Below are 21,659 nucleotides of genomic sequence, written 5' to 3'. Positions count from 1 at the left end.
TGTGTTGTCAACACTGGACACCCTAAGTCTAACTGCCATTTTAAATGTCTTCAAAGAGATTACGCTATAATTTGGCATTAAAACTGAAAGGCATGGGAACAGCAGTTGAGCATAAATCTGATTAGGGAAGCAAATATCCGTCACTGGGAAAATAACCTTAACAACCGAAGGCCTATCGGATCTGGGTATGGAAGACAGTGATAGGGATGAAGCTGCAATATGCCCTATCATTCCTGAGATATGTGGAGAGACTAGCCTGCCGAGTGAAAAAACACCCAGGATCAAAACTCCCAGAATAGATACTAGCTGCTTGGAGGAGATTCCTGGAGACAGCAGTGTGACCTCTTTTAAGAGACACTGCATCACCAACAGTCTTTTTTTTTTTTTTAAGATTTCATTTACTTACTTGAGACAGAGACAGAGAGAGCGCACGCGCGTGCACGAGTGGTGGGGAGGGGTGGAGGGAGAGGGAGAAGGAGACTCCCCACTGAGCAAGGAGCCCAATGTGGGGCTGGATCCCAAGACCCTGAGATCATGACCTGGGCCTAAAACCAACTGAGCCACCCAGGCGCCCCAAGAAACACTGCATCACCAACACTCCTGATGGCACAGAGATACGTCAATGACTCTGAGTCAAAAGTGATTCTGAAGAGTCAGACTTGGAAAGTGATCAAATTTGGGGAATACCTTAATCGATTTATTTCACTTACATTTTCCCTTTTATGTGTGCATAGAGTGATGTGATAAAAATCTATGTCTAAATAAATCTAAAAGAGCTCTTTCAATAAGTATATAATAAAAATTCTAAGTGGCAAAAGCACTTGTATCAGAGCTTAACTGGCAAGGCCTTTTCTTTTGTAACAATACATAAAGCAATTATGCATCTTACCACTGACATCTCAGATTCAATAAAACATGGTAACACTTGGGATCACATAGTGTAATGATGAACATTCAAGAAATGGCAGAAATTTTTTTCAGACTTTGTGAACATCAGATACATAAAAAGGTGAGTAAAAACCCTGTTCCTGCAGAACTCGCAGTCTGGCTGGGGAGATGGACAGCCCACTTCCCAGGCCACTCCAGATGACACTTGCATGAGAAGAGTGACAGGGCTAGAGAGGAAGGGGAAGGAAGAAGGGAAGATAAATGCCGGCTTTTCCAGCCAGTTCACTAATAAGGTTGGCTCTAGATAGGACAATGGAGTGCCCTAATGAGCCCAGCCTCCCCAAACGCCTGCCCTCCTCTTAGTTCCTAGAGTTCCCATCCCGCCACCGGCCCCTGAGCCACACCCCTCATCATCCACCAGCCTGGTTTCCACCACTACTGGGCCCACAGTGCGGAACGAAGCCACTCCTCTAAAACCACCCAGGATTTAAAGTTGAGAAGCTCTCACTCCATCACCCGCAGGGAGAGATAGAAGACAAGGCCCAGATCTGCCTTCAAAGGTAGATGCGCACCCGAGATAACAGGTTGAGCTATAAATACAATTTGACTTTAAAATGCTGTTATAGGGGTGCATGGGTGGCTCAGTCGGTTAAGTGTCTGCCTTTGGCTCAGGTCATGATCTCAAGGTCCTGGGATCAAACCCCATGTCTGGCTCCCCACTCGGAGAGTCTGCTTCTCCATTTCCCTCTGCCCCTCACCCCACCAATGGTCTCTCTCTCTCTCAAATAAATAAAATCTTTAAAAAAAATTATAGGAATACAATTCTATGACATGGAATAATAGAATTTCAGAACAAGAAGAGAAATTCCAGGCCCATGGAACATATTTGAGAACATATTTGAGAACAAATATGTGTGGAAGACAGCCCCGGAGATCAGTGTTCTTTGCTGAGTACCATTAATTATTAATATATTTGTTAATATCACAGAATAATGATAGCTGATATTTGTGAAGTACTTACCATGTGCTAGGCATGTTCTAAGTACTTTAATATGCCCTGATTCATGTCATCCCCACAATAACCTATGAAGTAGGTACGTTATTACCTCCACTGTACGGGTGACGGACTGAGAAAGAGAGAGGCTGAAGGACTTGTCCGGGGAACTGAGCTGGTAAGAGCTAGTCAGTAAGTAGCAAAGCTGCAATCCGAGACTCGGCAATGTGGCCATTGAGGCCATGCGTTTGGCCACTCTTCACACTGCTTCTCATCCCGTAGACTAAGAATGCTTCCCCTCTGTTGATCCCAGCACAAATAACTCCATTATAAGAGCTACATAAAAATCACGCCCAACCTCACTCTATAATTTTTTCAAAAACTATCAAATTAAGCAGAGCTAAATATTCCCAAGTTCCCCCCCCCCTTTTTTTTTTTGCCATTTGTTCATTTGCCACCTCCTAGCGCGGGCTAAGATAACTGGCAGCAATAGCTACAAAGGGTTAATGAAACTTCAGGCAGTAAACACTCAAAGGCAAGAAAAGTCCATCCTTCATTTTTATGTAAATGGAAGAATACCTTGGTGCGGCTGTAGAACACTATTTTTGGGGGGGAAAGATAGTTTGAGAACCCCTCATCTGGAGCAACTTCTATTTTATACATGGCAAACTCACAACCCAGAGAGATAAAGCAAATCATTTCCAGTTACACAGCAAATAAAGACAGCACAGAAGTGAGGACCCGAGACTTGCCAGTGCTCGCACCCCTCCGCCACACTGGGCTGACAGCCCAAAGGATTTAGATGATGCTTTAAGCAGAGATTTCTTACATTGCCTAAAGCTGTTTGCCTTAGCTTTCCTTTTTTTCCTTTAAGCTTATTGTCCTTGACTTCCCAGCTAAACCATCCCAGGAAAGATGAGTACAAGACAGAAAGCAATTTAGGCATGGATTACATTCCAAACACTGAGAATTTAAATTGGTGGATAACGCTTTGTAGAGTCCCTTTAAAGTTATGTTACACACTATATTTTGATTCCCTAGATAATAAAAAAGTTTATTTACTAATACTTTAATTGAAATAAAATAAATTTAGCTGAAATAAAAACCTAAGGAACCATCTGTTACGATGTCAGTGATTAAACAAAGCTAGAAAACAAAACTAAATGTATTAAGGGAAATTGGTTACCTCTTTATATAATAACTTCATCAAACTGCTTTTCAGTTCTATATCTATAATCTGTAGCTATAATTCAATTCTACATATCTTTTCAGTTCTTAATCTGTAATTAAGATTATTTTTTTTTAAATCATGGTACTTGAAAAAAAATACAGATTTAAACAGTATTAGATAAAAGGTAAATAAAGACTCCTGTGACTATATAAGACAATGAAAAAGGGCTTTGGCTGCCTCCATTTTGACCTTAACCTTTCTAGTTGGGTTCTCTTTTTCAGCAGGTCTCTCAGCTCAGGCAGAAGACCCTGTTGGCAGGGGCGCCTGGGTGGCTCAGCCGTTAAGTGTCTGCCTTCAGCTCAGGGCGTGATCCCGGCATTCCAGGATCGAGCCCCATATCAGGCTCCTCCGCTAGAAGCCTGCTTCTTCCTCTCCCACTCCCCCTGCTTGTGTTCCCTCTCTTGCTGGCTGTCTCTCTTTCTGTCAAATAAATAAATAAAATCTTTAAAAAAAAAAAAGAAGAAGAAGAAGACGACCCTGTTGGCAAAACTACCCTCTCAAGCAGTAAGGGCTGCCCTAAGCCAGCAAGACCCCATGGGACTGACCCCAAAATAATGATTGACCTGACCTTCACTGCCCACCTACGCTTACCCACCCACCTTTGCCCCACATGTTCTTTACATAAACCTGAACTATTTTCAGAACTTTGGAGACAGTCTTTGAGATGCTAGTCTGCCGTCTTCCCCGTGTTGGCCTCACTGAAATAAATTCCTTTCTTGTTTCTTCATCACTTGCTTCTCTGCCTTTGGATTTTGTCAGAAGCCAGCCGCCGAACCCATCTGTTTGCAACCCCTGGAGCCAGGTGCTCTTACACCCTTTGCACTGGCTACAGTGAGACTTCTGGATATAGCACTTCGAAACATTTAGAGCTTGGTGGGACAAGCATTTTACATGTGTAACTTGACCTTGAACTACAACACCCCTCTGCCCTTGGGATGGGGAGCCGCATTCAGTGCAGTGAAGTGGGTCAGGGCCCACAAGCTGGAGCCATACGAGTGGGTTCCAATCCTGGCTCCACCCTTCACCAACGGTTGACCTTGTACAAATTACCTAACCTCTCTGTGGCTCAACGTCATCTGGTGCAACATGGAAACAGGAATAGGATCTACTTCACAGAGGTATAAAGAGGATTAAGTGAGTTAATATTTGCAAAATGCTTAGAACACTGGAATATGGTAAACACCTTAGAAGTTAAAAAAAGAGGGGCGCCTGGGTGGCTCAGTCGTTAAGCGTCTGCCTTCAGCTCAGGGCGTGATCCCAGGGTCCTTGGATCGAGCCCCGCATTGGGTTCCCTGCTCTGCTGGGAGCCTGCTTCTTCCTCTCCCTCTGCCCCTGCTTGTGTTCCCTCTCTCACTGGCCGCCTCTCTCTCTCTGTCAAATAAATCAATAAAATCTTTTTTTTTTTTTTTACTTTAAAGAGCTTTTAATAATGTGGAAAATGCACTTTACAGATAAGAAAAAAAAAAAGCAAGATACAATGTAGATACAATATATGCATGTAGTTCTACCACAACCATATAAACCATGTATAGTGATAACACTGAAATAGGTGCAACACTCTGATGAACTTAGGCATTTTTTCTATCGTATTTCTCTTTCCTGTAGCCTTTTCTTACGTGTATCACTTTCTTTTTTTTTTATTTTAGTGTTTTTTTATTATATTATGTTAGTCACCATACAGTACATCCCCGGTTTCCGATGTAAGGCTCGATGATTCATTAGTTGCATATAACACCCAGTGCACCATGCAATACGTGTCCTCCTTACTACCCATCACCGGTCTATCCCATTCCCCCACCCCCTCCCCTCTGAAGTCCTCAGTTTGTTTCTCAGAGTCCATAGTCTCTCATGCTTCATTCCCCGTTCTGATTACCCCCCTTTCTTTATCCCTTTCTTCCCCTACCGATCTTCCTAGTAATCAATAAAATCTTTTAAAAAAAAAAAGTCAATTAAAAAAAAAAGAAATAATAATTAGGGTGAATTTTGAGCCATAAATTTAAAATGGTACAACAAGAAGAAATTAACTAGGGGAAAGACAGAAGGGAATAAGAAAGGCCAGAAAAAAAGAAAAGAGGAAAGCAACGAGGAAACAGAAGAAGATCAGAGTATTCCAGAAGAGAACAGTAACACTGGGAGGAAAGGAGGCAGGAGGACAAAGGAATAAACAGAGTGGAGGTAAAGAGAAGTCTAAGAAAGAAATAACTGAACCACAAAGTAGGCAGGGGAGTGGGACAGAGAAGGGAGAGAAAAAAGTCAGGGAGAAAAAAAAGAATCTGATTGTTCTGAGGTAACAGGATAAGAATTAGAAGTGAAAGCAGGAGATGATTCCCCTGATAAAGATTTCCTGAGGTAAAAGAAACTCAACAGTTACAGTGGAGGCTGGGGGAGGAGACACCTGGTAGGTTCCACCATTCTCGAGACTGCTAAGGACAGTGGCCTTTTGAGAACAAATGGGATCCTGATAACGTGCCCAGAACACTGCTCTAAAACGTGCCTTCGATGCCATCAACAAATGAAAAGATAAACACAATGTGGTCTACACAACGAATGAAATATTACTCAGCTTTAAAAAGGACGGAAATTCTGACAGATGCTGCAAGGTGGCTGGACCTTAAAAACATAACGCTAGGGGCGCCTGGGTGGCACAGCGGTTAAGCGTCTGCCTTCGGCTCAGGGCGTGATCCCGGCGTTATGGGATCGAGCCCCACGTCAGGCTCCTCTGCTGTGAGCCTGCTTCTTCCTCTCCCACTCCCCCTGCTTGTGTTCCCTCTCTCGCTGGCTGTCTCTCTCTGTCAAATAAATAAAAAAAAATCTTAAAAAAAAAAAAAACACATAACGCTAAATGAAATAAGCCCGGCACAAAAGGACACAAATTGTAGGCCCCCCCTTACATGAGGTACCGAGAGTAACCCCACACATAGACACAGAAAGTAGAAGACAGGTTCCCAGGCCCCGGGCGGGTCATTCTTTAATAAGGAAAGTACCTGTTTGGAATGATGAAAAAGTTCTGAAAATCAATAATGGTGATGGTTGTACAACACTGTGAATGTACTTCGTGCCACTAATGGTACGCTTAAAAATGGTTAAATGGTAGACTTTATGTGATGTACATTTTACCACAAAAACAAATAAAAATAAAAATATGCCGTCGATGAGTGCAGTAGACAGAGGCCGTCACGGGGGCCCTCTTCTATCCAGACCATGCAGAAGCCCCAGGTCACTCCGGGCCCCTCCTCCTCCCATTCAAGATGAACCCTGCCCTCCACCGGGGCCTGCCTCTGCCCAGCCAGACTGAACCACCACCGGCAATCGCTCCCAGCTCAGGCCAAAGGGGCTGACCTCCGACTCACCCCTTTCTGGAATTCCTGACAGCCAATCAGCTATTCTCCCCTCGTGGCAGGGCAGCGTGAGCAGCACCTACCACAGGGTCTGGTACACCGCAAGGGAACAATAAATAGCAGAGATTGCTCTTTTTTTTTTTTTTTTTAAAGATGTTAGTATTTATTTATTTGAGATTTGAGAGCACGTGAGAACAGGAGCAGGAGGAGGAGGCAGAAGGAGAGGGAGAAGCAGACTCCCTGCTGAGCAGGCTCGATCCCAGGAACAAGGGAGCAGAAGGCCAGCGAAGGCCACTCCACAACCTCTCCCCACTTCCCCCTACTCCTGGGTGGGATCTGTGACATTCCTCCGGGAAACTTCTACCTATCTTAATGTTAGTGCTTTGCTAGAGGGAAAACAGCCTTAGTTGATAATAGCCAGGCCTCCAGGATCCTGAGGGTCTTCTTTAGCATATGAAAGTCCCTTTGGACTCTCTTTGTCCTTCCCGTCCCAACCCCATAGTATATAATCAGTCACTCCTCAAAAGCCCAGCGCAGCTTCTCTTTCTGCCCATGGATCCTGTCCCCACACTTTAATAAAATCACATTTCTGCACCGAAGACATCTTAAGAATTCTTTCTCGGCCGTCCGCACCTGATCTCACCACCATTCGGAAACCGCGTCACCAGGACCCTGAGATCATGACCTGAGCCGAAGACAGACGCTTAACCGACGGAGCCATCCAGGCGTCCCAGCAGTGACTGCTCTTCTTGCCAACGTCCTCTCAGACCTCAGTTTCATTCTAACCACTTCTTTGGTACAAATACCTCCCCGACATGAGGGACCTGCAAGGCTTTCTTTTTAGGGAGAGCAGGGTGGCCGGGTCAGCAGGTACAGAGGAAGACCCTTGTCCAGTTCACTTTCCTGTTAAGGCCCAGTCAGTACAAGCCACTCTGTGGACCTATCTCAACTGTTCCAATTTTCCCCACCTCCTAATTTCCTAGCTCACAAACTCCCAGGCTCGGGTTCTGGATTTATTTCTTGGATCTCTGACTCCTGACCCAATTCATTTTGAGTTTTACACCATACTTTTCAATGCAGGGCTTGGGAAACTCCCTATCCCACCAGCCAGCCAAGCATCTACCGTTACTCACAACCCTCTGGTTCCGGCATTGTGCCCCTTGGGCGTGGCCAAGGGACGACAGAGTGCACAGGGCCAATCACGGGGACAGGATATGTGGATAGCTAACACGTGTTGAGTACCTTCCGTGTGCTAGTTACTGGCCTAAGCAATTAACACTTACCAATTTGTTCATTAACTTAATGTCACACCAACCCAATGAAGTTGTTTAAAACCTATCTTTGGGGCGCCTGGGTGGCTCAGTCGGTTAAGCGTCTGACTCTTGATTTCAGCTCAGGTCATGATCTCAGAGTTGTGATCGAGCCCCGTGTGGAGCTTGCTTGAGATTCTCTCTCTCCCTCTCCTTCTGCCCCTGCCCCCATTCACACTCGCTCTCTTTCTCTCAAGATAAATAAATAAAATCATTAAAGCCTGTATCCTCACAATTCAGAAAACAATATACTGAATCATAAAGGAGTGCTCTGAACAGCTGCTAACCACTGCATGACTGAGATGTAATACTAAATTTGAAAGCTACAAAATTAGGCCAAGTGAAATGAAAACAAAGGGCTTCTATTATGCTCACGCATTTGGAATGGCAAGCAGAAATTTTAGATTTAACTGATTTCTGGACAAAACAGTTTTAGAACTCAGAAGGAAAGACAAAAAACTACTGGACTCAGCTCTTAAAGATGAACAGGAACTGGCGGCGGAAGTAGCAATGGATGAATAACAAAATTCTAGAAATTTCAGTGCAAATTCCCCATTCTTGCTGAAAAGAGGAAGCCTAAATGATCTGTCACATGAGTTTCTCAATTTTAAAAATTCACAACAAATTGTTAACACTGAGAAAAACTGGAAGTGAGGCGTTTAAAATAACAATACTATAACCTTGCCTCGCGAGGTGTCCCAAGTGCCCTGACAGATACTGTTGCTTTGCTCTTCATCTCAGCCCGGATGAGGCTAAGGGAACATTGCGCTCCACTTCACAGAGCAGTAAATGACAGAGAGAGCTGCCCTAACCTGCCCAGTCGTGGGTCCGCCCAGCCTGAACTCCCTCCATTCGCCAGCACCGGGCCCCATCCTCTTGTCCCCCTCTGCCCCCAGCTAACGAGCTACTGGAAACCTGCAAGTGAGGGTGGAGTCATAGGATGAAAATATTGTTTTTAATTCCACGAGGAAGTAAAAGAAACACAATTTTAATTAGGGAAAATATGCCTAAGGAACTAAAGGTTTCTGAGAGAGTAAATGATCAGGGAAACCAGACTTTCATAAAAGCTTTCAACAAATTTAAAAAATAAGAACAATAAGCCTTTGACTAGGTTCCAAATGTAAAAAGTGTTTTTCATCAAGCTGTTATGGATTCAGAATATTTCCATATAAACAGAGAGGTCTGAGTGTAAAGATAAAAAGTGAGAAAGTGATAACAATAGGGTCCTCCAGGTATTTCTACTGATACCGTTCACAGTTAACATTTGTTATAACAGTGAAGCAAATAATGAAATGCTCAGGATTGCAGAAAACTCCCCCCGATAAAACATTATTTGTTTTATTGACTGATAGGTTGATTTTTAAGTAGGATCCACACCCAACATAGGGCTTGAACTCACAACCCTGAGATCAAGAGTCACATGCCCTATCGACTAAGCCGGCCAGGCACCTCTCCAGATAAAATTTTATGCCATTGAAAAAAAACTTCAGAAAAAACTTAAAAAGCTGGGTAAGTGAGCAGACAATGGCAGAAAAATTTCAGAGTAAGGAGCACTTTTAATATTAGGGGACTGATGTGTTATAGACTAAAAACTACTGCGGTATATATCCTAAAGAAATTTTCCTAATTCATTGCTGGCCATCATCAAAGACAATACTATGTAACCAGAAGAGAACTGAACTAAGGTTAAAAAAAAAAAAAAAAGAAAAATATTAGAAAAGAGGATGACAAAAACAATCAAGGAATGAAGTGGCTGAAACAGATGTGAAATGGTCCCCTTGGCCTTCTTGTCCCTCTCCATTTATATGTCCCTTTGTCCTCCTACTCCCCATACAGAAATCTTCCCACCAGGCACCGAGTCCTCCTCCTTCCTCAAAGAAAAGAAAAACCTGGACTAAGACACTTGTTGGGGGTCTTAGCCGGACAATTCCACATTAAAATCCTTGAGAGTTCAAAAGGAACCACCGCTCAGTGTGAGTTCTAAAGAATGATAAACCTTGATGTTTGCCTTTTCCTTTTTACAAAGAGTAGCTGGTTGGCTGGTAAAATCTGAAGGCAATTTCAAAGAGAATCTGTCAGGAGTCCTCTATTCTCCTCTCACAAGATTTTAGGTGGAAACCTCAAAGCGGCACAGTGTATCACAGGCCTACGGAAAAGAGCACACAAATCATTAGCATCTGACTTGAGGGACGGTCACAGAGCAAACGTGGTGGATCAAAGCACGGAACACCACCGGTGCCTGAAAGCCTCAAGGCGTCCTCTCCCACAGGTAGCCACCATCTTCCTCCACGATCCACCTATCCTCTGGCAGGCTGCAGAAGGGCAGGGCACTCAGTCCATGGAGCTGACTCCAGGCTGGTCTGCTGTCTGTGAAACTCTCAGATTGGGTCTGCTCCTAGGTCTGACCTTCCAGAAGTTACAACAGAGACTTTGAGGTGTTTCCTAGGGAGCTTCTTCCTTGGTGGGCCCTGAATTCAGTTTTTGTCTCCCCAGCACTGTGAGACTACCAAAATCCCCACTCTTCTATTCAGTTGCTTTTTGCTTGTTACCCACTTGACCAGCACAGCTTAGCCCCGAATGCCTCAAGAGGAAAACCAGGACTAATCTCAGGCTCACCTCTCTGTGTCTTCTTTGCCTCTGGGATGTTGGCGCTCCTATTCTGACTGTAGTCTTTTTTTTTTTTTTTTAAAGATTTTATTTATTTGTTTGACAGAGAGACAGCCAGCGAGAGAGGGAACACAAGCAGGGGGAGTGGGAGAGGAAGAAGCAGGCTCCCAGCATAGGAGCCTGATTCGGGGCTCGATCCCAAGATCACGCCCTGAGCCAAAGGCAGACGCTTAACGCTTAACGACTGTGCCACCCAGGCACTCCTGCCTTTGTAGTCCTTCAACTCGGATCTCTAGGTCTTCGGTCCCAAGAGATTGCTTAAAGCTCTGCAGGCTTCTCTGCCTCTCAGACCTCTCAGTTTTTGTTTAGGCCCTGATAAGGAAAGCAGGTCTGGCGAGACGAGGTGCAAGGTACTCGGCTAAGTCAAAGACGCTACTCACAAACGACTGCATATCGAATGACTTCACTTACATGAAACCTGCAGAATGGCACATGAATACAGACAGGAAGCAGAACAGAGATGGGAATTAAGACAAAAGGTGTGGAGTTTCTTCTGGGGGTTATGAAAATTTTCTACAACTGACTGTGGTGACTGCGGAACTCAATAAAATATACTAAAGCTCTTTAAATGAGTGAATTATATGGTATATGAATGATAACTCAACAAAGCCATTTTTTAAAAAAAGAAAAAAGTGGACATTTAAATCAATGCAGAACGTCTAGGAAGCAATTTGGCATAAGTACCAAGAACTTTACACGTGTGTATGTGTATATATATATAATTTATATTATATTATTACATAATTATGGTGTGTGTGTGTGTGTATAGATAGATAGATAGATAGATATACCCTATGTATATATAAACAGTTTGAGAAAATTCTAGACTCAAGAGGAATTGAGGAATGCTCAGGGCCTCGTAACTGAAAGAGAAAAGTCTCGAACAAGATGAGCCTGTAAAAGACTTCAAGCTAAAGAATCACAATTCCCAAAGTTCATGAACTGGTTTTATAAGAATCACCTAGGAAGGCAGGCAAAAAGACAAATTCCAGAGCCTTACCCCTAAGTTTTGTTTTGTTTTGTTTTGTTTTGTTTTTCAGTAAGCTCTATATTCAACATAGGGCTTGAACTCATGGCCCCGAGATCCAGGGTCGAATGCTCTACAGACTGAGCCAGCCAGGAACCCCCCAGAGAATTCTGATTCAATCAGTCGCAGAGGCAGAGGGGAAGAGCAGGCATCTTTGTTTTTAAACATCCCCAGGTGGTGCTCCCTTCCGCAGCATAGGCACTAACATTGGAAAGATACAGAGAAGATGGCCAGGCCCTGCACAAGGACAACGGGCATTCTTATTTTAAAAAAATAATCAATAAGTATCCCCAAGTGATTCTGATGTCAGTCAGATCTGGCTAACTCTTGGACAGCAAGGAAAGAAAAATCTTTTATCATGGCAATAACACTTTTTGGAAAACCATTCTAGAAGTAATATGAGAGACTGATTATAATGAGGCCGAGACCTACCTTTAATAAGCAAGGATCAGAGCTCAGAATCCTTACCGAGACTTAGTGATATAAATAGACATTCATACACAAACTTTCAGTGCTCAAAATCATCACCTTAAAAAAAAAAGACTTTATTACTAAACAAAAACTTAGCAAGAATCCTGACACCTTTGCTCAAAATATACAACTTACCAGCCTCCCTCATATGTTTGTGGTATTTATGTCAGAATTCTGAAAAGGCTGAGGTGATTGTTAATTAAGGTGGTCTTCCTTGCCAACCACATCACTCTCATGAGTATGTGATTTTCCAGCTTCCCTCGCCACATGTTAACAAGCAACGCTGTTCCACCCCTCATGAGGAATATTTGAAATATACTCTGTATGTAAATATGGATTTATGAGGCACATTTGAAGACTGAAAGATTGATACAAATGACTCATCAAGTAACACTGAGTGCCCCTGTGTTTCAACTCCGGATGATGGATTTACATAGCCGTAAGCACATTACCCTAGCTCCCTTTCTGAACGGTGGCCTTGTTTCACAAGACGACTGGCCTGGGTACAAACACTAGCTGTGGCCCCTGGCACACCTGCACACAGAAAGCTATCTGGCCCAAATATCTCAAGCTCTTTTGTTGAATTAGCAATTGCAGTAACTAAGTAGGAGACTGGCAGGTGGGTGTTCTGGAGCCCTGAAAGCCTTTCTTACAGATGGTTCTGGGTGGCAGCTATGACTCAACAATCGACAATTCCAAGTTGTTAGCATGAAATACTGGATAATGTAAAGGGGCGTACTCTTAAGCACGAAGCTGTTTCTTTAAATTCCAGTGCTTTAATGTTTTAACTGGAAAAAAAAAGAATTTAATATTAAAATAGGTTACAGGAAATTATTGTAGAACCCAACTTTTCCTTACTTAACACTATGTGTTTAATACAAGAGAAAACAACGTAACTACCTGTTCATGCTACCTCAACTCCCGAAACATTACGCAGCCTTTTGTTCAAACAGGCTGAGCCACTGCGCTGACTCAGGACTAAGAAGCAAATTGGTACTAGTTTGAAGTAATGTGTTTTATATCCAATTCGTTTCCTCCGCGAACAGGTTAATGAGGGTCTCGCCTGCTGTTCATTTCCAAGTTCTCATTCCTCAATCTCAAATCCCCTGTTTGCAAATTTAAATATAAAACACAGAATGGTCAAAGACAAGTGTTTGATGAACAAGATGGTGAGCCCAGACAGATGACATAATGAGGCATTTATTGCCTTCATAAAAACTCTATACTGGCATATAATTAAGACTTAAAATCTAAATTCAACCTTCTTCAAATTTCAACTTCCTCCCTCTTAATAAAATGAACAATAGGAGGCCAGCGCCCACTGGTCTAGTATTCAGAATTGTCTTCTGCAAGCCAGGACATTTCTTAAAGTACAGAGCAGCGTAAAAATATTGAATGTGAAGGCAAATAAAAGGTTCTTTATCTTGACAACTGAAATAACATCACCTGTCTTAGCTAACTCACAGGCCTACTGTTAAGACAGAGTGGGATGTTTGTTATAATAAGACTACAATGGCACAGAGTGTATTACAAATGTTAATAACTATTTAAATTATGATCACCGCAGGCTAAGCACTAGATCATGAAGATATCTTATCCAGAAAAGTCTTACTTCCGATTAAAAGGTGTTTTAATACATTTCCATTATTAAACAATTGATTTGGGAATAAGCAAGGGTTCTCTCAACTGACATATTACACTAGAAAATATGTAGATTTCAAATTAAAATGGATAGAATTTTAAAACTCTGTGATTAGCATTTTCTTCCATAAAGAGAGACAAAACAGTGGCATTGAGTTCCTGTTTAGAAGTCTCAACCACATCTACTCTGCAAACACTTAGCTGAACCATTTCATTCAGATGCAGACTATAACATGTTGGATTCATTTGCAAATCCAGTGAAGTGGTTAAGGGAGACCACAATATTAGAATCCCTTAATGGATGCAGTTTTTTATTTTAAAACTCAGCATAATCATAGTCCATTTCAATGAAAATGTATACTGTGGAAATCCAATGTTACTTAAGTAAACACCAGTGGAATAGTAATAATTATAGCTATTGCCATTTACTCAGCATCTATCACAAGCCGGCCATTGTGAGATGGACTTTAAATACTCAATTTCAATCTTCACAACAACCAAAGATTTGTACTTGTCCAAGGTCATAATGCCCATAAGTGGGATTTGAACCCTGATCCCTTTTACTACGGAGGCTGATCACTTCCCTGTCTGCTGCACAGCTTTCTCTTAGGCAAAACTGCCAGAACTCAAGCGAGGCTTGGATCTGCTCCTGTCGCCTTGGCCTCCCACCAGATGAAGCGATCACTAGGCTAGGCTTGCTCCCAAAGGAACCTCACCAAACCCACAGAGAGATTCACATGGGCAAATTAGTCTATAGCCAGATTAGGTGAGGTAACTACAAAGCTAGAGTGAAGAGTATCCATTATAAAAATCAAACGATAATTTTTAAAAACACACTAATATTCATTAAATGCCCACCCTGTGCCCAGCATTGTTTTAGGAACTGAAGAACAGACTGGATTAAATATTTGTATTAAAATTTTCAGCAGAGAGGGAAAATGTAAATAACATGAATTCATTGCTGTACCGAAACAAAATCTACCTGTGTGTACAGAACAGACTGTGGCAGCCCTCAAATATTAACTGAGTCAACTCATATCAGGAAAATGAATTACTCCAAATATCTTTTCTGCTTATCTCATGTATATGCATTTCTCTAGCAGGGGACTTTCTGGGCTTCGGAGTCTGCATATCTTTGACTTTCTAGATCATTCCAAACTGCTTTCCAAAGTAGTCATACCAAGTTATATTCCTATTAGCCAGGCATGAATGTTCCTATTGCTCAACAGCATCAGGATTTGGTATTGCCAAATGGAATTTAGGTATACAGAAATATGGCACTGTGGTTGGGATTTGCATTTCCTTGATTATTAACAAAGTTGAACACCTTATTATGCTTTTATTAGAAACATGGATATCTCCTTTTCTGAAGTGCCTGTTCAAGATTTTTGCTCGTTATTCTATGAGTGCAGGTAATAACTGATTTAAGATTCTATATCTAAGACCTATACTGAGGTCATGAATATATTCTCCTATATTAACTTCTAAAAGCTTTATCATTCTGTCTTTCATCTGCCATGCCTCCTGGGTCATAAATTAAGTGTCTAAATACATGTGAATCTATTTCTGTTCTCCTCATGGTGTTCTATTGATCAATTAGTCTATCCTGGTGCCAATACCACACTGTCTTAATTATGACAGCTCTTCTTGATCTCCAGGAGAGATGTTTTTCCAATTTATTTTTTCTTTTTCAAGAGTCTCTTGCCTTTTCTTGGGCATTAACAAAAAGTTTAGTATCAGCTTGTCTATTTTTTTTAATTTGCGGGGATTACATTAACTCTGTTAAGTCTGTTTCCAAAGAATTAACACCTTGCAATAACAAATCTTCCAATCCTTGAACCAGTGTATCTTCTTTGTTTATTCAGGTTTCACTTCAAGTCACTCAATAAAGTCTTAGAACTTTTTCTGTGAAGGTCCTTTATACATATTTTGTTAGATTTCAAATACATCTCCAACAGTTTTTTTTTCAAAGATTTTATTTTATTTTTTTTAAGATTTTATTTATTTGACAGAGAGAGGGACAGCCAGCGAGAGAGGGAACACAAGCAGGGGGAGTGGGAGAAGAAGAAGCAGGCTCCCAGCGGAGCGGGAGCCCGATGCAGGGCTTGATCCCAGGACTCTGGGATCACGCCCTGAGCCGAAGGCAGATGCTTAACGACTGAGCCACCCAGGCGTCCCCAAAGATTTTATTTTTAAGCAATCTCTACACCCAATGTGGTACTCAAACCCACAACCCCAAGATCGAGTCACATGCTCTACCAACTGAGCCAGCCAGGTGTCCCATATTGCCTACAGTTTACAAGTGGTGAAAAACCACGGATCTGAAAAAAGATACGATTGTTTCTAATTTTTTTTATTTTTAAGTAATCTCTACAACATGGGGCTCAAACCCACAACCCTGAGATCAACAGTCACATGCTCCATCGACTGAGGCAGCCAGGTTCCCCAAAAAGATACTATATTTTTAAATGATGTATAAAAAGATATCATTTTTAAAGATTTTATTTATTTATTTGAGAGTGAAGGGGGAGAAGCAGAGGGAGAGGGAGAGAGAATCGCAAGCACACTCCCCACTGAGCACAGAGCCCAACACAGAGCTCAATTTCACCACCCTGGGATCATGACCTGAGCTGAAACCAAGATCAGAAGCTTAACTGACTGAGCCACCCAGGCACCCCAAAAGATACCATTTTTTTGATGAGACACCTAGACTTTGGGATAACTCATATATAATTCATATATAAATATGAATATAATTGTTCTTAAAATTGTTTAATGGAATAAAGTTCATCAAGGTACAATTTCTGCTACATAATTTACTTTAGTTTGGGGCATTTTTTTTAAGTCATCTCTACCCACAACCTGGGGTTCAAACTCGCAACCCCAAGATGAAGAGTCACATGCTCCACTGACCGAGCCAGCCAGGCTCTTCATAATTTAGGGGGTGGGGGGTGGTTGTTTTCTAAGGTTTTATTTATTTATTTTAGAGAGAGAGAGGAGGGGAGAGAGAGCACGAGCGAAAGAGGCAGAGGGGAACAGAGAGGAAGAAAGACTCTGAAGCCCACTCCGCGCTGGGCACAGAGCCCAAAGCGAGGCTTGATCCCACCACTAGGAGATCATGACCTGAGCTCTCAAGCGACTGAGCCACCCAGGGCCCCCCCCCATAATTTAGTTTTAATTCCAGAATTAACCTTTTATAGTTATGTCATATCTTACTTACTTCAACAGGTTTAACATACTTGAGGAAACTTACATGTCACATAAACAAGTGTCCTAAACACTGACTGGTTGTAGGTCCTTCTATCTATCAACGTATGAAGTACTTAATTAAAATCCAGAACAATTTCATTCATCAACTTCAAGAGAAGATGGATAAATGAATAAGAGACTGAAATCTAATTAATATACACACCATTGCCTGAGATTGAGAATCCACACTTAGCCTAGCTCCTAGCCTTAGCTCTCACCACTCTTACATCATTCCCTAAAATTGTCTCCTTGTTCTCATCTGTAAAATAGTTACAATACTGTTCTGTCAATGTCACACATTAAGGATGAAACGTAAAGTGCCTAGTTACCTTAGCTACCTACTTGGCACTTGTCTGCACAGTCAATGTCAGGTGGACAATGACAAAAGTGATTGGGGTCTGCACAAAATTTTCAGGGAGAAGTGTCTACCCTTTTGTCAAAGCTGGCAAACATCAGTTCAAAACAAGTTGTGAAATAAAATTTGCTTTGGAGCACTCTGGGGAAAAAAAGGATGAAATGTAAACAGCTGCCTTAGAAAACACACTACAAAGTTTAATCAAACGCAAAGCAATAATTATCCAAAGGTGTTAGAGCTATTCTGCCATCAGAAGGACATGATAGTAAGGTTGCCTATAATCATGGTTTGTAGTAAGACTGAAAATAACCCCCAACAGGCTGGCCTCAGAATCTTCAAGCAAGAAGAGATTTGCACACAAAAAATAAAAATTTTGAAGAAAAGGGAAGAAAACTTCAGAAATCACTTTCAATATCTTAAAGTTAATAACCTTCACTCCTTTATTCCTCCAAACATCTTAGAATCCAGTAAGTAAAGGGCATTCTTGTACTGGATTCTAGAAGAGGAGGCTAAAATGTATCCATCAGTTCTAGGAATTTATAACATATTTAGGAAACAAGAAATAAGTACAGGGGCGCCTGGGTGGCACAGCGGTTAAGTGTCTGCCTTCGGCTCAGGGCGTGATCCCGGCGTTATGGGATCGAGCCCCACATCAGGCTCCTCCGCTATGAGCCTGCTTCTTCCTCTCCCACTCCCCCTGCTTGTGTTCCCTCTCTCGCTGGCTGTCTCTATCTCTGTCGAATAAATAAATAAAATCTTTTAAAAAAAAAGAAGTACAAATAATTGCTACATGATACAAACTAAGTACTCAATAAATGCTCCAATTATTACCAAACAGTACAAAAATCCTGTAGGACATTCAGAGACAAAAGGGATCACTTTTAAGTAAGATGGTCAACAGGACCCAATGAAGAATGTGTGCTTTCAACTTGCTCTAGTACAGGGGTTAGCAAACTACAACCCAAGAGTGGCTCAACACCTGTTTTTGGATATAGCCTGTGAGCTAAGAATGGTTTTTACATTTTAAAATAGTTGAAAAGAATTTTTCAAAAAAAGAATATTTCATAACACATGAAAGTTATAGTACAACACATTTTAGGGTCCATAAATAAATTAAACTGGAACACAGCCATGCTGCACATGACAGGGGTGAAGGAGCAGTTGTAACAGGGACCATATGGCCCACAAAAAGCACAAATATTTACTCCCTGGTTCTTTACCCAAAAAAAAGTTTACCAACCAACTGCTCCAGAAAGGTGGATGGGATTTTGGTGGAGAGAACTAGAGAAGGGGGTGGGGGGCGGGGGGATGACACAAACATTCCACTTGAGAAATGAAGGTGTGAGAACATGAAGGAAACCTCCAGAATACTGCAAGGACAGTGGGAAGACTGGTTTGGCTGAAGCAGACGGTCCAAGATCCGTAGTTACTGAGCCACTGATCACTATGTGCTTTGCTATTGAGCCATTTATATTATTGTGGTGACTGATAACAAGCATTCTCATACCAAGACTATGCGATTGGTACTATTATTATTCCCATTAATAATTAAGAACTAGTTAGGGGCAACTGGGTGGCACAGCAGTTAAGCGCCTGCCTTCGGCTCAGGGCGTGATCCCAGGGTCCTGGGATCGAGTCCCGCATCAGGCTCCTCCGCTGGGAGCCTGCTTCTTCCTCTCCCGCTCCCCCTGCTTGTGTTCCCTCTCTAGCTGGCTGTCTCTCTCTGTCAAATAAATAAATAAAATCTTAAAAAAAAAAAAAAGAACTAGTTAAATGACGGGTGCCTGGGTGGCACAGTCCATTGAGCAACTGACTCTTGGTTTCAGTGTTTTTGAGGTTGTGATCTCAGGGCCGTGAGATGGCGCCACGCGTGGGGCTCTGTGCTCAGCCCTCAGTACTCAGCACAGCAAAGTCTTCTGAGACTCTCTCCCTCTCCATCTCTCCCTCCACACCAGGCTCTCTGTCTCTCTTGCTCGCTCTCTAAAATATAAATAAATCTTAAAAAAAAAAAAAAAAAACTAGTTTTGGGATTTAATAAACTACTCTGTCAAATAAATAAATAAAATCTTTTTTAAGTGGGGGGGCGCCTAGATGGTTCAGTTGGTTAAGGGTCTGCTTTTGGCGCAGGTCATGACCCCCACAGTCCAATCAATCCTCGTATTGGGCTCCTTGCTCAGTGGGGAGTCTACTTCTCCCTCTCCCTGCCTCTCCCCTTGCTTGTGTGCTCTCTCTCTCTCTGTCAAATAAATAAATAAAATCTTTAAAAAGAAAGAAAGAAAGAAAGAAAGAAAGAAAGAAAGAAAGAAAGAAAGAAAGAAAGAAAGAAAGAAAAGAAACTAAGCTTACAGATTTTATGTAATAGGCCCAAGATGAGTCAATTCAATCTAGTCTATGACTCTAGGTTCACTTGCCCGCAGTGCCCATGCTGTTCAATGCTACAACATATCAAACCTCTTATACAGAGTAGTAAAAGGAAATATTTCTACCAAAGTAAGTTAGAGCAAAACTCTCAATGTTTTCAGATACAGTCATAAAAAGAATATGATTTTATCTGTAAGCTACGACTCTTTTATGTTTAAAAGGACAGTTGTCCCATGAGCTGGTCCAAAATGTTCTACACTTAGAATCAAACTACTATGGCCCTTTCCAAAATGGGGGGGGGGGGGGGGGGAGTGAGCTTGATTTTCTCAATTTCAACTTTCTCCCAGAAGTATTTCTTAAACCTTTGAAAAAATGATACATTATAAAAATCAATGAGTAAGTAGCAGACCCAAGTTTGGGAAAATTCAGCTGATTATGCTTAGCTCAACTTTTTTTTAATGGATTATGTGCTCAATAGATTTTCATTTTATTATTTTAAGTTCAAATGACTGAGTATATTAATTCAATAACAGTTAACTCAATTATCTGGAAGTGGTTTTAAGGTTTTCTTCAACAGAATAATGCTTCTGTGAGAGCTATCATAAGCACAAAGAAAAAAATCAGACACACCTGCATATTAGCTGTATCTGTTAGATGAAACTAAACAAACGCAAAGATAATACATTGTATGACGGCTTACTGCTACTTGGAAACACCCCACCCCTATTAAACTAAGTCTAAGGCTGCACAGTTCAACTGAAATATCACGCAAGCCACACAGACAAGCCACATATGTAATTTTCTTCTAGTAGTCACATTTTTTAAAAAGTTGAAACAGGTCAAACTGTAATAATATATTTATTTAACCTAGTATATGCAACATATCATCATTTCAACATATAATCAATATTTTAAGAGCACCTGGCTGGCTCAGTGGGAAGAGCATGTGACTCTTGATCGCAGGGTCATAAGTTCGAGCCCAACGTTGGGTATAGGGAGTACTTTAAAATAAATAAACTTTATAATCAATATTTTATCAATTGAATTTTTTTTCATACTGAATCTCAAAATCTGGCATAAAAGTATTTTACACTTACAGCACTAGCCAAATTTCAAGTGCTCCATAGCCACATGTGGCTACTGGCTACCAGACTGGACTGCACAGATCGAAGGGATAGCTCTTCCAAAGATCACAATAGGGAAAAGGCTGTGGATTACAACCAGAGAATCAGACCTAGAAAGTGAAAGACATGGGTCAAGAAATGGAGCATGTAGCTCCAATATTCTAATGTTGAAATAAGAGTTCAACTAGGAAATGAGTAACAAACAATAATGGACCATTTTAGCAAATAATGACCTTTCAGCAATCTACTTGGGGTTCGTAAAATATTGCATAGTATTGATTCTATAATGTTTGTTTTCCCCACATTGTAACTAGTTTTGCCATAATTGTGATTTGACATTATCCATAATCTCCCCCTCCCTCTCCATTTCCTCACCACCACCACCACCAAGGAATTTCCTAACTATTTCAAAGTTATCAAAAAACAAAACAAAACAAAACCTACTTCCAGGTGCTTTCCACAACCTGAACAAATTTAAAATCTACACTGGTAATGTGTAAACCACTGAAGGATCTGGGGAAGGGAACGGAAATAATGTTTCAGTACTAATAGTGAAGTATCAATCTCACAGAAGGAGCTGGAAGAAATAAACTGGAAAGGCACCAGTTCAGAATGTTCTACATAAATCTTGAAATAGGGTCGTAGCCTTGAGAACAAAGAAAGGACAGAGACCAGATTTAGCAGTGATTCAAGTAAATCAGGTAAACAGTATCATGCCAGAAGAGGGAGATGAAGGCTTCAACGGAGAATGACCAAAATAATGAAGTCAGCCGCTCCCCTCTCACCTTCCTCCCCCTACACAGCACTCAAGGAGAATTCCAGAGGGACCATTCTGCAAAAATTTGCTTGTAGCAAACATTTCCTTTTTCTTAACTCACTGGCTCTTTCTAGACACCAGACCAAATTCTCCTTTGCTAATCTATTAAAGTACCTATAACAAATTTAAACAATAATCAATAAATTCTGCTTGTAAAAAAACATACAAATTGCTGGAGGGGGTGTG

General features: G+C 41.5%; 1 protein-coding gene and 1 non-coding gene across 2 annotated transcripts in view; one reads left to right on the top strand and one right to left on the bottom strand.

Annotated features, from left to right (window-relative positions):
• The window catches only part of PRDM10 (PR/SET domain 10), a 92,511-nt gene that overhangs the window by 67,187 nt on the left and 3,665 nt on the right, over positions 1-21,659 (bottom strand). The window lies entirely within an intron of this gene.
• On the top strand, positions 11,633-11,737 carry LOC123783209 (U6 spliceosomal RNA). Its single transcript, XR_006777163.2, has one exon. It is a non-coding gene; the product is annotated as a U6 spliceosomal RNA (small nuclear RNA).

The sequence above is a fragment of the Ursus americanus genome, chromosome 16 (genome assembly GCF_024610735.1).
Source record: "Ursus americanus isolate L20-20 chromosome 16, mUrsAme1.1.p, whole genome shotgun sequence".
NCBI classification, from domain to species: domain Eukaryota; kingdom Metazoa; phylum Chordata; class Mammalia; order Carnivora; family Ursidae; genus Ursus; species Ursus americanus.
The sequence above is the reverse complement of the archived record's forward strand: the minus strand, read 5'-3'. Positions and strand labels throughout refer to the sequence as shown.